This window comes from Nelumbo nucifera, chromosome 5 (genome assembly GCF_055504915.1).
Source record: "Nelumbo nucifera cultivar China Antique chromosome 5, China Antique-T2T, whole genome shotgun sequence".
In the NCBI taxonomy this organism is placed as follows: Eukaryota; Viridiplantae; Streptophyta; class Magnoliopsida; order Proteales; family Nelumbonaceae; genus Nelumbo; species Nelumbo nucifera.
In genome coordinates, this window is record NC_142653.1 from 56,470,997 (window position 1) to 56,483,545 (window position 12,549).

Below are 12,549 nucleotides of genomic sequence, written 5' to 3' on the forward strand. Positions count from 1 at the left end.
CATGAAATACCTTACACAACAGGCCTTATGAGAGCTTGTAATACCTAATAAGCAGGACTTGCAGGTTCTTGCAATACCTTATAGTTAGGTTTTACTTTGGTGCCAACAAGGCCTTAATGTATTCAAACTTGAGATTACAAATATAGAACAAGGTATGTTTATAGAAAGTGACCTCTCTGTAAGCTCCAAGAAGCTCAAGGATGGCTTAAACAAAAGGAGTCACCACCTATCTTTCATAGGAAATGGATAATCATTTTCAAATTCGAAAATTTGATTTTATTTCCTCGATAGTGACTCCATCATTTACTAGGAAAGGTACTTAACTGAGAGATTGGATTCCAAGGATTGTGAGAGAGAAGGTGTTAGCCACACCTCTCTCCAAGCTATTATATTAGCCCAATACGGGAATGGTTTAGACTCAATTTCTAATGAGAACCAATGGAAGTAATTGTTAGAATTTTCGAAATCTAGTGAAAGATACTCCCAACTCCTCCTGAAACTAATTTTGTGGTGATGTTATCAGACCTTAAGTACTAATTTCTCTAAAACCCTTACCTCTTTGCCTCTTTTTATTAATCTAGGAGAAGTTGAGAACATAAGTTCTCCAAGGTCTCAGAACTTCAAGCAACCTAGAAACTTCAAATTCGAACTAAAAGATGGAGTGAGAAGATTACTTCTCATATCTAACCTTGTCACTGAAATACCAGTAGCTAGATTGAACGGAAGAGTGCTTGGATGAGCTTAAGGAATGTCTAAAATTGTTGAATGCTTAGGTATTTCTTACCAATCTTAGATCTAAAACATAGTGGGCATATTTGGAGTTTCATGTCGAAAGACTTGGAGGTTTTCTTATGAATGAGAGCACTTACAAGGGTTGGGAATGCTTCTTGGCTCTCTCATTTGTTTCTCCTTTCTAAAATCCACCCATAAAGCTTAATTTGGGTCTCTATTTATAAAGAAAAGAAGGGAAACAACTCAGAATCTCATTCAATCAAAGAGTCTAGGCTTTAAGAGAGTTTTTTTTTATGAAAAAGGCAAAGATTTTTCAAAGAAAATGGTGTTCAATCAATCTTTCCTTTTTGGTGAAATGATTCTCCTCAATCTGGGGTTGATTTGCACATGTTTTGTGTGTCTAATGAGAGCTTGGGGTGTGCCTATCATTATGGTCTTGTATTTCAAATGAGTGAATCAAGTAATGAAATTTGATGTGCAAGGGGTTTTATTGGGTCTCTGAACAAAGTGTTGTAGTTTGATCAGTCAAATAAATCTTGGATGATGGAGATCTACTATTTGTATGCTTTAATCAATGACATTTACTAAAACAGAATCTTTGCTTGGTGGAGGGTCAAACGAGGGAAATTTGCGGCGCAAGTATTTTTAGATATCCAGAATTTGATAGTAGTGATGGATCTTTAATCAAAAGTGTAGATTGAAAGATTTTGGAGGAAATTGAGGAATTTAAGGCTATGATGGATGGTTTCTTTTGATGACTTTTTGCATGGTTTGATCATAAATGTCAATTTGTAATCTATGTTGATCAAACAATTAATCAAGGGAATTTTAAGTTAAAGTTTGGCATAAGAGCTTGAAATTTATGTAAAAAGTCAGGTAGATGGTTTTGATCTGAGAAAGAAATGGTTGATCTTGTTTTTTTAGCTCTACTCATTCAGAGCCATCAAAATGGAATCTTGGTATTTTTGACATAGATCGTGAAGGTTTGAACATCACATAAGAGGTTGGTGTGATGAATGATGGAACTTTAGGGTTTGGTCATGTAATTCAATGTGCAACTAAGCTTTAGTTTCCTAAGCCTAGAGATCGTGTCTAATCGGATGTTCAATGTTGATCTTAATGTTTTCATTTTATTATATGGATTGCATTAAAACAAGGAAAATTGGGTTTCAACAAGTCTTAGTTTTATTTGGTTATGTCTTCAAGTTTTGGAGTTTAAAAGGAGGGTACAAAGAGGTAGGGTAAAGGGACCAAGCAAAAATTGAGTGCTGACACTCTCAAAGGAAAATATAGCAATATAAGCACAAGATTAAAAGCTTCTCATCTTTCTTCCCCTATAAAACTATTAAATCTTTAGAACCTCTTAAAAAATGACTCTTTCTAACTTTCTCCCTCCGGAAAACATTAATACACTATGTACAAGGAAAGCATGGGTTGTTTTTCTCTTGATTTCTCTTACTCATTTTGAATCAAGTTAAACTCTTCTATTTATAGAGGATTTGAGAGCAAATGACTATTTTTTAGTTGTTGGAGGGGCTTTTTCCTTTCCTTGAATTGATTCAAATTTCCTTTAATTTAATAGAAGGCTTTCAAAGATGGCAATAATTGTTTAAGCCTTCAAATGGTCAAGTTCTTTGAAATAGTTGATTCAAATTTTTTCTAGTCAAATACAATATGAAAGAAGGAATCTTTTTTCTCTTCTAATAAACCAGTTCCTTCAATTAGTTGACTAATTTCATTTTGAACTCAAACTGTTTAGGTTATTTGACTACATTTTTGGGGTACTTAGCTATCTTTTTCAAACAGGGTATTTTCATGCCATGGCTATCATAGTTAGTCGATTGTACATTTTAGGGATAGCCAATTATGTCTTACAATCCTAGCATGACATTTTATCAAAAAGCCTAATACTTAAAAACCTTGAAAATGATCATCCAAAGGTTTGGAACTTCTTCCTTTGGTTTTTAAATAGAATTTTAAGATTATAGACTCTTGTTTAAGTACACGAAATCCTAGGAACCAAACCTATTCTAAAGATTGGTTTCTAAAGTTTCCTAACCTACGTTCAGTATTATTGAGCATCATAGAGAGTGCATCTTAAACAAACGGTTTCATCAAGACCCTATAATATTGACACATTGTGAGCATAACTTGATGTAATCCTCCTCTTAATGAGTTTTTGTAATTGATGGTCATTTAAGTAACTCTAAGTCCTTTAGCTCTTATAGTAGCCTTGTCATGCTTGAATGTTATTGGACCAACCTCATTTAGAGAGATTTGGTGTTGATGAAAAAATCAAGCTTGTGTAGATGATCAAGTAGAACTTTAACTTCATCTTTGGTAGAATTCATGCTTTTACACAAAGAAATGCATATTCTTAGGTTATGTAACTAGGGTGAAAGAGTACAAGTTGAGGTGCACTAATTGAAAGTCACCTAAATTTATCAGCAGTAGAGATGTTACCTTTGACGAGTTTTCTATGCTTAGTCAAGGAAATTGGTCCATTGATATTGATATAAACTAGGGGGTTAATGAGTAGGTAGAGTTAGAAGTTGAAGCTCTAAAGACAGTGAGAAAGGGTACTTTAATTCAATTTATCTAGGATGAGGTGCATGATTCTCTAGTTGAAGATGTCCTTGAAGAACAACGATATAGTATTGGTATAGGTAGACAAAGATAAATAAGACCACCTCATAGATATGGTTATACTAATTTAATTGTATTTTCTTTGTTTGTTATAGAGGATCTTAATGACCATGAGCCATTTTCTTATAAAGAGCCTACTTTGTGATGAATCTTCTTAGTAACTATTATGAATGGGGAGATTGAGCTTCTCCATAAGAATTGAACTTACGAGCTTGTGAAACCACCACTAGGCCAGAGAATCTCAAGGGTAAAAGTTTCAAGGCATAAGGCCCAGTTAGTAATTTAAAGGCTTTACATAGAAGGAGGGTGTTGACTTTAATGAAGTATTTGTTCCCAATTGTGAAGAATAGTACTATTTGTGTGTTGCTTTCTATGGTTGCTTGGTTTAACTTGGAGCTTGAATAGCTTGACATCAAAAAAATTTCTACATGATGAATTTGAGGGGGAAGACCATGTGTGCCTGTTGAAACAATTTTTTTAAGGTTGAAGTCAATCTCCTAGGCAATGGTATAGGCATTTTGACACTTTTATGGTTGGACAAGGTTACTCTAGGAGTGACTGTTATAGTTGTGTGTATCATAAGAAGCTCTTAGACGGATCTTTTGTGTGTTTATTGTCATATGTTGATGACAAGTTGGTTGTTTCTAGAGAGATGTATGAGATAAATAACTTGAAGAAGTAGTTGAGCGATGAGTTTAAGATGGAGGATTTAGGTGCAACCAAGAAAATATTGGATATGGAGATTCATAGGGGCCAAAGCATAAATAGATTGTACTTGTCATCGAAGAAGTACGTATAGAAGGTGCCTGAGAATTTTGGTATGGAAAAATGTAAGGCACTGGGCACTTCACTTGTAGCCCACTTCAAGTTATTTGCACCTTGGTTACCATATAGGATGAGCATATGTCTCATGTTTCTTATGATAATATAGTGGGTAATTTTATGTATGTTATGGTTTGCACTCGCCTAGATATTCCGTATGTTGTCACTATTATGAGTAGGTTTATGGTAGATCCTAGAAAAGGATATTAGTAGGCAATAAAATGGATTCGTCGGTATCTTAGAGGCATTACAAATATTATCTTGGTATATGACAGGGATTGTGACACCGGTGGTAGTGTTGTTGGGTTTGTAAATTCACATTATGCAAGTGATTTCTATCAGGTTATGTTTTTACTCTAGGTGTGCCATTAGTTGGAGAGTAGTTTTGTAGTCTATAATTGCCTTGTCTACCACACAGGCAAAGTATATGGCAATAACAAAGGAAGTATTATGGATGAGAGATTTGATCAGTGATCTTGTCTTGCAGTAGGAGTGTACTATTTGTATTATAACAACCAAAGTGCCATTCATTTTACCAAAAATCAAATGTACTATGAGAGGACCAAACACATTGTTGTCAAATATCATTTCATTTGGGAAATGATGTCTTAGGGTGTTGTTTCTGAGTCCGGATCTCCTACCCACAAGAACTCTGTCCATGTCTACCCACATAACATCGTAGTCACACATGGGAGACATCTCATACTCTACATAATATTATGCACGGGGAGATGTTCCCAATGCATGGAGATAGTGTATTGTGGGTAGATGTGGGCAGAGTTCTTGTTGGCAGGAGATCCAGATTCGTTGTTTCTATGCACAAGTTGTTATGGCCAAAAGTCCTACTAAAATGTTGATAAAATCTCTACCTATGGACACGTTCAAGCATTGCTTGGATTTGATTGGTATTTACAACATTTGAAGTGTGTCATTTGTGGGTTTATCCACTTATATGGTGAAAATGGATGAAGAGAGTTTGCTATTCTTGTATGGATTGAAGGAATTCAAGCCGCCAAGGTTGAGATTTGTTGTGTATGTGTCTTGAATTTCTGATTGTGGCCTGCTCCATGACCTGACCCAAAATTGGTGGAGAAAATTGATTCTGGTCTATGGTGTGGAGGGCTTGGGTTGTCAAGTGTGGGGATGGAGATCCCATGGACATTAGGGGTGTCAATTGGACTGGATCTGGTCCAATCTGATCCAGTCCAACGTGAGTCCATTATAAATGGATCAGGACCAATCCAATCCAATGAATGTTTTGGACCAATTTGGAACGGTCCAATTTAATGTCTAAAGCATCCAATCTGTTCAAATTCATTTTGATTTAGATTGGATTCAACCCAAATCCAGTTCATTGGGACATATATTTTATCTAATATCAATGGATCAGATATTGACTTAATCCAACCCAATCCAACATAAATTTGTTACGGACGGACCAGGTCCAATCCAATCTAATAAATATTTTGGACCGAATTGGTCCAATCCAACATAAATTTGTTACAGATGGACCAGGTCCAATTCAATCTAATAAATATTTTGGACCGAATTGGTCCAATCCAATGTCTTGTTGGTCCGTCCAATCCAAAACCGGTCCATTGACACCCTTACCCATGGTACAGACCCAATCTATTATTTTTTCCTATATGTACATTAATTGTTCCTATTTTTAGGGTTTGAGAGAGGCTAGTCATACTTGTGCTCTATTGTTGATTATCCCATGTATGGTCATCATAAGAAGTAAGGCCAAATCACATTAAATCTTTGTGTGCTCTTTGAGTGGCTCTATTTTTCATTTCTCTTTCTATTTCTTTATAGGCATGCCATGCCAATCAGTTTCAGATCTTGATGTTGTGTAGTTTCACAACAGAACTTTCATCCAATAGTGGAACATGGCTAGGGTTGTCAATTGGATTGGATTTGGTCCAATCTAATCCAACCACCCAATGTGAGTCCGTTACAAATGGACCAGGTCCAATCCAATCCAATGAATATTTTGGACTGGTCCAATTCAATGACTGGACTATCCAATCTATTCAAATTTGTTTTTATTTAGATTGCATTGGTTACAACCCAAATTTGTTCTTATCTTCTATCACAAGACCAGATATTGGCTCAATCCAACCCAATCCAATATAAATTTATTACGGATGGACCAGGTCAAATCCAATCCAATAAATACCTTGGACCATTAAGTTTGGATTGATCCAATTCAATATTTCTTGTTGGTCCCTCCAATTTAGACAAATTGATTTTGATTTGGATGGAGTCCAACCCAAAACCGCTCCATTGACACCCGTAGACATGGCTAGACTCTGTAAGTTGTTTATAGATGTTTTAAAAGGCCACAGCTTGGTGACATTCATTCCCAAAGTGGAACTTACTGCAAAATCGTTATACAAACACTGGTGTTGGAACATCAAAATGGCCTCCTCTACCTACAACCACCCAGATGGGTGGGGCAGCGGATTACAACCAAAGCACAAAACGTTGATGTGCAAATGCATCATCTATAGACATATCTTGGGGCAATTTCTCCCCTCCACCACTTGTCTCTGTTGATAAACACAGATGGAGCCCTTGATCATCTCCTTTTCTATCGTATGGTAACTAGAGCAGTTTGGTAGGCAAGTTGGTTCCACATTCGATCAACATAACCCTATAGATCTGATTATATATTATTGAATTTGCAAGCATTGTTCTTCCCAGTTGGAGGAGTTCGTTCATACTGTAAAAGAAAAAAAAAAAAAAATTGAAGACAAACATCTTTGTCCCACTCCCACTGCACTACTACTACATTCCTTTTACGAAGCACAAAGAGACTAGCTAGGCTTCATTTGTTTTGCTATCGATAATTCGATAAAGCTAGCTAGCTCCACAGATGCAATCACAACCCACCTTTTATATAAATAAAATAAACAACAAACACCCACACAACTACTGTCCAATAATCCATATAATATTAGACTCCACCAAAGTTGGATTAATTGTTATAAAATATCAAACACAGATGATGATGCTTCATTTAGTGATTTATAGAATTGGGCAAGCAATAACTTTAAGTATTCAGCCCAATCACAACCAGACAGCGCAGCATGAGAGGTAGAAAAGAGAGAGGACTCTTTTAGGTACCTGAAGCTGATTCGTTAGGTTTTTTTGGATTTCAATGTTTATTTGATAAATATTGATATTAATTTATTAGTACGTAGGTATTTATTATAAAATGCTATTTGGTAAGAGTTTTTTAAATAATTTATCGATACATAAGCATTAATTTATTAAATATCAGAGAAAACACCATTTTTAATATTTCTCCCAATTGTCAAACAACAACAATAAACACTGATTCTTGTTTTTTCGAGACAAATCTCAAATAAAACAATTCTTCAATAAATGGCCAAAGTAATAAATAACCTCTCTAATTTGCTACAATCGGAACAGAAAAGAAATGACTTGCACTTATCCTTCGTATTACAAGATATTTGTTAATGGTTGACAATTCTGGTTTGTTACTTTATTTCCATACTCCATACCAATTATCTCAGTCAGACAAACAGATAAAACTGTGAGTGCACGCTTTATCCACACTCTCCATGATGATGACACACTGAAGCTATGCGTTGTGAGATAAATCGCTTCAGCTTTTGAAGTTGTTAATAATGTTTCTCACTACTTGCTGTCAGCCATCAAGAGTGGAGAACTATTTACTCTTCAGTGTGGATTTAAAAATATAGCATAGAGAAAGACAATAATAGGGTTGTTCACTGAGGTAGTGCTGCTTTGAAATCTTATGTATCATACCAACCTGTATTTTCATGGAGTTGGACTGGGTGCTTAATTTTGAATGCTTCACAAAAGATAAAACCAAACTAGCAGAAGAGATCGAGTTTTAAAATCAGCAGAAATTCAGGAGCACATTTCTAGATTCAACTTTGGAAATTAATAAAAGAAAATCATCATGCAACATTTTATATGTTTTGTTTTAGGAAAATAATATTGCCCCAAAAAACCCTAATCGTTACACTGTTTGTATCATTATTGTAGAACTTGTGGAGTAGTTAATTTGTGAAGGTCTTCTGTTTACCTAGATTAGATTTTGAACTTGGTTGCATCAGCCCTTAGGTTCAGTTTAGAAAAAGTACAGATACAAATATGTTCAGTATAAATACATACAAAATACAAGGTTTTGCACTCTATATATTTGTATTTGTACTCTTTCTAAATTGAGCATTAGATTCAGTTTGGTTGCAATGCAAATTTAATCAGCCCTTAGGCTGTTTTTGGAAACGATGCAAATAAGTGTGAATTGCAAATACGTAGAGTGTAAAACAGTTCATATAAATGTAAAGTTGGGTTAATTTTGCACTGGAAAATTTATCTTTTTACCAAACAGACTTTTAGCTGCGATGGATGCAAATAAGAATTCCAATAAAGCATATGCATTTTTTATCAAAAGCTCACTTGAATGCAAATTTACTTCTTTTTTATTGATGTACTTTTACATCTTATTATTAATGTAAGGCCCCGTTTGATTCGCAGGAATAGGGGTCTGGAATCGGAATTGGAATCAGAATGAGCTATTTTGATTCCAACTATTTGGTTGGGTGGAATCAGAATCCTATTCCCATTCCTGCTGGAATGACATTCCCCCATTTGAGGGAATGGCCATTCCCTGCCCCTCCATTGGGAAAGAAATCCCATTCGTGCTGATTTTAATTTCCATTCCCATTCCTGTCTGAACCAAACAGACTATGGGAATGGACCATTCCGATTCCAATTTCGACTGTGAACCAAATGGACCCTAAATATGCATTAGAAAATGTGATTTCTGTCATTTGACCATGCATAAATGTAATGTTGCCAAACACAAGCAAAAGTGAATCAGAGTGCAAATTTACCCTGAACTGAGATTTACACTCCATTTGCATCGTTTCCAAACGCAACCTTAGGCTCAGTTTGTTTTAAAGTGAGGTACAAAGCCAGTTAACTAGAAGATATGGTCCCCACCTTTACATGAGAGCGAAATGAGATAAGTGGAAAGTGGTGCAAAATTTGCATCAATTCTTGAGGTGCAAATGAGACCAAAAATACAAATTTTGTTTTACATGCATGATACGAATGCAAATCAGAAATACAAACGCACACGGATCTATTCGGACTGGGTATAAAATTGGTATCCAGTGCTGATTTACAATTCAACAAACAGAGCCTTAACTTACTGGCAGATTGGTACTTAGGAGGTGTTGACAATTTTTAAACCAGAAACAATTGCCACATCATTAAAAGAAACAATTTTTGCTGATGTGGCAAAAACAATTGCTACTTCATAGTATCACCCCAAGTGCCTTCTACAGGCATATATGTATACTTTTCAGTAGTGAAGATAAGACTGAACATTGCATGCTTATCAGTCTCGCTTTTTATAAATTGCTGCATTTGCAAAGTGGGATTCATGCATGTCAGTTCAAGGTGATGACTGATGAGATATATAATATATATATATATATATATATATATATATATATATATATGAGTGCAGTCTAATCTATGTGTTAGAAAAGGAAGACATCTCATATGTTGTTGCCTTCATTGAATAACAATTTTATAATGAATTGTGGACACTAAAAGGGTTTTTGGTTGCCATCCAGAGTGCAACGATCTCAGCAGTACGACAAAGGTTTGCTTTACGTTGGGCTTATCTGTTTCACCTTAATTCATCAATGCATATTCCCACAGAGAATGTGCAACGTATAAGGCCAAACATACACCCCAAAAGCATTTTCTGATCAGAACCAATTAAGAAGCACTAAAGATTAAAAAAAAGAAAAAAACACAAAATACTCTCCCTAAAGAAGCACTTAGTATGGTTCATGCATTTGTGAGTCACATGCAATTCAATCAGTCACCTGCCTTTTAGTAGTCTTTCAGATGTCTTAGTCTGAGCTTTAAAAAAAAAAAAAGAAAATTGAAGAAGCACTGAAGTGAATTAAAGGAATTTTGTCCATGTTTCTTGAATTGTTCTCACTGTGTGATTCTACGTGCAAAAGGCCAACAATACTATCACTACAAAACTGCCTTGGGATATGCTTTCATTTTAATGTTTATATGTTTGTGGGTTGGAAGATGATAGGATATCTGGATATGCTGCAATTAGTGAAGTGTTCACCAATAACACCCACAGAGAAGGCTTGGTTGATTGTATTTTGTATACTTGTATTTGATAAATGTCACAAATATCATGATAGAAGTATAATTTAACTATTCTGGACCTATTCACGAGATTTGTTAAGGCTGCGTCTGAAAATGATGCAAATAAGTGTGAATGTAAATATGTAGAGTGTAAAGTGGTTCTTAGCTGTAAAGGATATAAACACGAATTCCAATAAAACATGTCTTTTTTATCAAAAACCCACTTGAATGTAAATTTACTTCTTTTTTATTGATTAACTTTTACATCTTATTATGTAAATATGCATTGGAAAATGTGTTTTCTATCATTTGTCAATGTATAAATATAATGTTGCCAAACACATACAAAAATGAACCAGAGTGCAAATTTACCTTGAACCGAGATTTACACTCCATTTGCATCATTTCCAAACGCAGCCTAAGACTTAGTTTGGAATTTAAGGAGTACAAACACAAATATCTAGAGTGCAAAACCTTGTATTTTATATTATTTTTTATATATTTACACCACTTGTATTTGTACTCCTTCCAAACTGAGCCTAAAGGTAAGCTGAAGTAGGTTGAGCTAGTTCAATTCCAATTTGAGTTATGTTTAGTTAGTCACCACAATCCAAATTGCACTCCTAATTAGGGTGGCCAATTTTTAATATACCTATTACAATCACTGATAAGTGTGCATCTGGCAAATTTTGTTGTTGATGATGAATTGATGATGACGAGTAGGTTTTCAAATTTTTTTACAATTTTCTTATTTCTTTTATACTTTTGTGTGTTTTCATCTTGTTTTTTAATTATTATTATTATTTTTATTATTATTCTTTGGGTAAAGAGTTACACATTTGACCCAAAAAGGTTGAATTGTTGACTCGACACCAAATAATAAAACAATTTCATTTTTGTATTACTTTTAAATTTGATCATCAACAAAAATGATTATTTTTTATCACTCTTATTTTTCTTTAATATGGTTAATTAATATAGGATTCAATGAAAGAATGAGAATTAATACCCTAAACATAACACTTAGTGAGAGGAAATTGAATGAGGAGAAATGTAGTCGATGGAAAACTTAATGGAGGTTAATTAATACCCTAAACATAACACTTATTCTAGTCTAGAATAAGATTCAATGAATGTCAATGGAGGTTAATACCTTAAATATAAAACTTAATGAGAGGGATTTGAAAGAGGAGAAAAGTGGTTACTCAAAATACATTTTTGTCCTTACAATTAGAGAACAACTAAATTAAAAAACTGGGGTATTTTAGTGAAACAAAAATTCCACTCTCATTCACACTTTTAATAGTAGTATAGATATATTAATTATACTTTCATTTTTATTGATTAATTGCATACGTAGAAAGATATGAAAATGGAAAAGTTTTGATCAATCAACACCCTAATGAATTTTGATAAATAACACCTGATTGGTTACCACTTTTATGATACCAAATGGTTAGTTACAAGCTTTTTTTTCATTATCAAATCCAAATCCTTTAATTGTTCATTTATGCAAAATAAGCAATAAATGAGAAAGAAAAGTGCCATATAGACACCATCAATAATCCATAAGGCCTAGTTATTTATTAGGAAACACTTACCCAGGTAAATGCATTTACCCATTCTCTTTTATTTCTTAAGAAAATAAGACAATAACTATTTTAACCATACATAAAAATCTATTATTAAAAGGGGCAATTTTGTCCCATCCAAGTATTAGCAACTTTCACCCCATGTGGGAAAGTTACTTTTTCCACCCGGAAGATGAATACCCAAGGGAAATGAATTTAATATCGACCCCACATAAATATAAAAAAAAGACATGGGTATCTTCACCAATGAAAAACAAAATCTCATTGATCAACTTTCCTCCTCTCAAAATCTGAAAAATGAATGCACCCAAAATGCTAAGTATGATGTGCATGTGCCTTACATGGACACTTTATTTTGGTTTGTATTTTCAAGTTATAGTATTAGTTTTTTAAAAGAACTAAGTTTCTAATTATATTTTGATCAATTGAAAATGCAAGGTTTTAAAACCGTTGTTGATCCGGACCATTGGACCATTCAGCATAAAAACCAACCAGGGTATTGGTTCCGTTTTATTGTCAAATCATTATTTGTCCAAAAACCATGGAATTGGTCAATGATCATTGACCC